Genomic DNA, 6,222 nt, shown 5'->3' on the forward strand with positions numbered 1-6,222 from the left:
AACAGCGAATGTTTTGTTCTTACACTGTCAGATATAAACATTTCAAATGAAACAGTGAATGTTTTGTTCTTACACTGTCAGATATACATATTTCAAATGAAACAGTGAATATTTTGTTCTTACACTGTCAGATATACATATTTCAAATGAAACAGCGAATGTTTTGTTCTTACACTGTCAGATATAAACATTTCAAATGAAACAGCGAATGTTTTGTTCTTACACTGTCAGATATACACATTTCAAATGAAACAGTGAATGTTTTGTTCTTACACTGTCAGATATACACATTTCAAATGAAACAGCGAATGTTTTGTTCTTACACTGTCAGATATACACATTTCAAATGAAACAGTGAATGTTTTGTTCTTACACTGTCAGATATACACATTTCAAATGAAACAGCGAATGTTTTTTTCTTACACTGTCAGATTTACACATTTCAAATGAAACAGCGAATGTTTTGTTCTTACACTGTCAGATATACACATTTCAAATGAAACAGTGAATGTTTTGTTCTTACACTGTCATATATACACATTTCAAATGAAACAGCGAATGTTTTGTTCTTACACTGTCAGATATACACATTTCAAATGAAACAGCGAATGTTTTGTTCTCACACTGTCAGATATACACATTTCAAATGAAACAGCGAATATTTTGTTCTTACACTGTCAGATATACATATTTCAAATGAAACAGCGAATATTGATTGATATTTTTGTGTTCATTCGAAGCACATGGTAGAAACGTGTTTCTAAATCATTCATGCAATATATTACATTTTGACATTCGCTTGGCAAGACAGCAAAACCCACCAAGACATAATACAATAAAACTTTGATAATTCGCCCACCAAGACATAATACAATAAAACTTTTGTTAATTTGACCGCCAAGACACAATACAATAAAACTTTAATTATTCGCCCACCAAGATATAATACAATAAAACTTACATGATTCACCCACCAAGACATAATACAATAATACTTTAATAATTCGCCCACCAAGACATAATACAATAAAACTGATAACTGATAAAATTATTGGTCAATTTTTGTGATTGATTCGTTTGTTATGGAAAATGTATAATTGTGCAAAGTTTCAACTTGATCAGATAATGGGAAGTGGCAGAAACAACGTGTACAAAATTTGTACCAGACAGACAGGGTTTGTCTGAGCTTTGTAAAAAAGCAGATAATAATGTAGGCTATTTGCGTGCGCTTGCATAAGTCCACATTGAGAACTACAACTACGAGCTTAAAAATAAAATAGCAAACGTTTTATTTGATTAAGGATTTAAATGTTTGCTTAAGTTTGTAGAGGACAGTGGTAGAAATACTCACACCCCCCTCCCCCATTTGTTTTCGTCTCTGGCTAAACATAGGTCTATCCTATGGTACATTCAATATACACTAGACTTAAATTGTCTTACATATACCACAATGCACTCTGGTGGCATGATAATGTGTGTTAGTAAATAAAAATAAGGACAAAAATAACTTTGTGATGTTGTAACATTTCTTGAAGCATATTCAGGTTTTGTCAAAAGTATTTAAAAAAAAAACAACAACTTAATAGCAAGTTGGGGGTCTACATATGCCATTATTTTTGTAAGGTGAGTGGCCAACAACAAACTAGCCTACTTATAAATAATATCTTCTGACAGGGACTGTCAGAGTGCACTATTGTTTTAAAATACTAAGTACCGGTATACAAATTGTATCACCACCTTTACATATCCTTTAAGTTTTCTAAACCACGCATGATCTGTCGACCGTCTTTCTCCTCTCCCGTCTTCTGCCTTGAATAGTAGGCCCCTAACTCTTTCAATGGCAGACGGTGGTGACGGTGCAGACCCATCCATTCCTTAAAGTTGTGTTCCCAGCGCTTTCTCGACTCTGCCTGCATCTTCTTGTTCATGTGATATGTCTGTAAGCAGTTCATCGTGGGGCCTTATTGCTATTGTAATCCTGTTTCGAATCTCCTCATTTGTGATGCGGCCTGTATAGATGATACCTCGTAAATAATCCTTCTATACCATCTTAAATTCCATTGGTAGGAACCTCCTCTCTAGTTTTGCAGTTAGCGTCCAAGATATGCAGCCATGACCAAGAAGCTCACCTGTCTTTTTTTTTTTTTTTTTGTATCGCGGTCTATGCCTTTGCCTTTCCAGATTGTTTTGGGCAAAGTGTATAGCGTTGTATATAATATAAAAATTAAAAAAAAAAAAAAAAAACTAAATTGTGTTATTTAAACAGCCGCCTAGATCAATTCGTCAATCTGTCAACACCGTAGCCCTTTTCCTACAAGTGTGCAAACAAATAAAAAAGGACATCGAGTCACCAAGCGTTGGGCTTTATTTTTCATGGATCCTGCACTGATTGTCGCAGGCAATTAAGCTTTGAGTATTCAAAAAAAAATTATTTTTTTAACTGCGATTCTTGAAAAAAAACAACACAACTTTGGACCACCTATGAGTTTGTTAAAACATAAACTCTTTCTGGTATCTTTTTATTGTTTTAAATAATACTACAATTAGAATTAAAATTAAACAACATTAGGCTACAAAGAGTGTTTATGTGGAAAACGACAACTCGAATCTGTAGTGGTCCACACAGGTAGGTAAAAAGGCAATTGCAATATCATCAGCACGAATATCAGAAGCTATGAACTAAACTGTATTACACAACTACACACTATTAACAACCACAACCACACTTGTGTTTAAACTAAATAGACCTGTGCGGGTCGAAAGTGGTGCTGAAATGCTGGTATTGTTAGGCCAGGTAACGGTAGAATATATATGCAATGCTAATTTAATTGGCCTATAAATGATAGTAGACACTGCTTATTTAATCTTGTTAAAACAGAAAAAAAAAAAAAAAAGGCCTAAAAGTATCCAGTAATTTGTTGGTTTAAAAAAGAAGGGTTCGCTTTCAAAAGTATAACCCGGTGTTCCAAAACTTTACAAGCTGCAAAATATCATGAAATCGGATTTTCAATTTCTTTTCAATTTTTTAAAGAATCATACTTGAAAGACGGATAGACAGACGAACAGACAGACCACAAAAAAAATTAATAACGAGGTACGCATCCCTCGGTTAACATGCATGACCAAATGCATGACGCGTAGGACGTTATAATCATCTTCTTTTTTTAAAGACCAACTGAAGAGGTTTTTTTCGAAATTGAGATAGCGATTGATTTAGATAGTAGATAGCATCAAAGTTAGTTCCTAAAAATTTGAGATTTTAGAAAAGCGTATTTATATTAGAAAAAGTAATTTGAAAGTGTAAAAAATAACGAGATTTGAAAATCAGCTTCAATGGCCGAAACCGGAAGTGACGTATTGTAATGGACTGAGAAAATGTAAATAAAAATAGACATGGCTGGATACGTTATTGATAGCGATTCAGATGATAAACTTATCTAAATCTAGCTGTCCAACAATTTTAAATGATACTTATCATGGGATGCACCAAAATGCCCTGAAGAGAACTCTTCTACTTTTTCAAAATATATTCTAGAGCAGACTATTGAATTAATATAATTATACTAGTCACTAGATTTCACTAGATCTAGTCTACTCTAGTAGTAGTCAGTAGTCTCTAGTATCATCAACTATCATCAAGTACTAACTAGTAGATCATCTTCATCTAGGTCTAGGTATACTATACTTAGACTTTACTAAGTCTAATAGTCACACTAATAGTACTAGTATACTAATAGTATACTATTAGTCTATTATAATTTTTATTATAACAAAACTAAATGGTTAGAATAGATATAATATTATTTTCTATATCTCTAATAAGTCTAATTCTAGCTAGGCCTTCTAACACTTTTACTAGTCACTCACTAGATCTAGATCTAGTTTATAAATACTTGACTTGTATTATTGTACTAATTGTAGTAATACTACTAGTAGTACTAGTAATAGTTTATAAACTAGTAGATTTAACTAATTTAAGTAGATCTAGAGTAATCTAGACTAGCCTCTATGTTAAGTCTAAGCCCAGTCGCCAACATTTTTTAATGCTTGAATTTGTATATCTCTGTTACTGTTCTGTAATAGTAAGACCTAGTGAGTAGTGTCCTAGCAATAGCATAAAGATTAATCATAGATATAAATATAATATTATAATAGTCAAGGACTAAACCTAAAGCCTAAGCTAAATCTATATATAGGTACTTTGATTTTCCGGAATAGGTCGATTTTTTTTGGTTACCGGAAACTAGTGTTTCCCTGTGGCAGTATATAAGGCTGAGACAATGTGTGGTCTAGTATAATGTGGTTCTGTTCTCAAAATCATCCTTAATCGGATTAATTGTGCCCATTCCTTTCACATGGATAGTATATCAGTTAATTATTTAGATCGACATCAGCGTGGTTCTATTGTTTTCATGGACATTTCTCGTACGGCAGATAGCGGGTAAGTTGACTTCAAAATTTTTATATTTTTTGTCGCGTGTCGTCATTGAAACTAATTACTGCGTGTAGATTAACATTAGACCTAACTATGTTTATTAGTTTTATCTCAATAAGTTGTTGCCTTGATGGCCAGTCGTAAGCTCTAAGGACGGGGTATCGTTTTCGAGAACGAAGCGATCGCGACCATTTTACCGGAAATGATGGAAACAATGATAACAATGGCCGTATCGTATTTTTCTTACATTCCTTTTATTTCTAAATCCATCAACAGCGATCAATTCTTTGATCATCTATTAATTTAAAACTTTAGAAATATTATTTTGATGATAATATTTAACTTTTATGATGTTATTTTCTTTATTTATCTCGCAACAAGCCTGATATTCAATCGCGATCAAGGCCGTTAATTAAGAAATAATTTTAAAGCTAGATCTAGTTGCGAGATCATAACTCCGTTATAATTAAGCCTATTTAAAAATCTTTGTTATTTAATTTAAATAGTAGATCTATACATATATTTATAAATTTAGCAGTGGAATTAGATTTTAAATAGATCTAGGTCCAAAAAGACTGGATTCCTAAAAATCATTAAATATAATTAAGATTAGATTGGATTAGCAAGGACTCATCTTCTAAAGTGACTAAAGACATAATTTTTTTTTTTTTTTTTTTTTTTTTTAATTTTAGAATACTAGGTCTATTTAAAAGAATATTATTATTACATACTATGCTAGATCAGTAGCTAAGAAAATATTTTAAAATAACTTTTCTAAAATAAATCAAAATCTAATAAATTGTGTTAAATTATGAATATATGATAATTAATTGAAAATCAAATTAAAGACAATTATTCAATTATAAATATTTTTTTTATTTTCACAGAAAACTTCATCATGGACATAACTGGCAGTGGTGTGCCACTAGGTGGTGAGTGTGGTGACATGAAAGTCGGATGGCTGCCTGGTCGTGCGGTCTGCGCACTGGATTGTCGTTTGGATTTATTGATGGTCCCGGGTTCAAACCCTACCCGCTCCCTCCTCGTCCAGCCGGAGGTTTGGACTAGGAAGTAACTATCTTCAACTCTGAAGGAACATCCGGAACATGTAAAACAAACAAAACATACACTGATGATGCAGAGGCAGGGAGCAGTAGTGGTGTAGTTAAGTTGTATTGGATGATACACTAACTTTGACACCTGGCAGCATCGCAGAGCTCAAGAAGGAGATATGGCTGCGGTTTGACATGATTGTCATACACACTAATGTGGCAGCAACAGACAGGGATGTAATTTAATACTTTAACAGATTCTGCCACTATCATTGAGGGCAAGCAAAAAAGTTCATATTGGAAAATTATTTTCAACCTGGTGACTTATTACATCTACTTACTGTCGCCACAGTGCTATAACCAAAAAAAGTTTTGTGCTAACTTCAATCTCAGGTTTCAAAATAATGAAAAGAACAACACAATTAAATTCATGCATTTGTGCTGAAAATTTTATTCATATATCTCTGAAAATTAAAAAATTACAGCCTTTTTAACAGAAAAAAAGCACTTTTCTGTCTTTTTTTTTTGACACGTGGTGCCTCGTCATGAAGTGTAAAATATTTTCTTGGACTTCTATGTATAATTTAAAGGTAAAATAAGTAGTAACAGGTAATCAAGAATCTCTGTTTAAAATTGTATTCAATTATCTCTTACGGTTCAAAAGTTATGGCCTTTGAAATGTGAAAAAGTACTTCTTCGTCGATCGTTTCTTTTTTACAAGTAACCTCACTTTAA

At 32.6% G+C, this 6,222-nt stretch overlaps 1 long non-coding RNA gene across 1 annotated transcript; it reads left to right on the forward strand.

Moving 5' to 3' along the window:
* Positions 1 to 4,201: 4,201 nt before the first annotated feature.
* On the forward strand, positions 4,202 to 5,991 carry LOC129924766 (uncharacterized). Its single transcript, XR_008776685.1, has 2 exons — positions 4,202 to 4,441; positions 5,323 to 5,991. It is a non-coding gene; the product is annotated as an uncharacterized LOC129924766 (long non-coding RNA).
* The last annotated feature ends 231 nt before the right edge of the window (positions 5,992 to 6,222 follow it).

The sequence above is a fragment of the Biomphalaria glabrata genome, chromosome 2, assembly GCF_947242115.1.
Source record: "Biomphalaria glabrata chromosome 2, xgBioGlab47.1, whole genome shotgun sequence".
In the NCBI taxonomy this organism is placed as follows: Eukaryota; Metazoa; Mollusca; class Gastropoda; family Planorbidae; genus Biomphalaria; species Biomphalaria glabrata.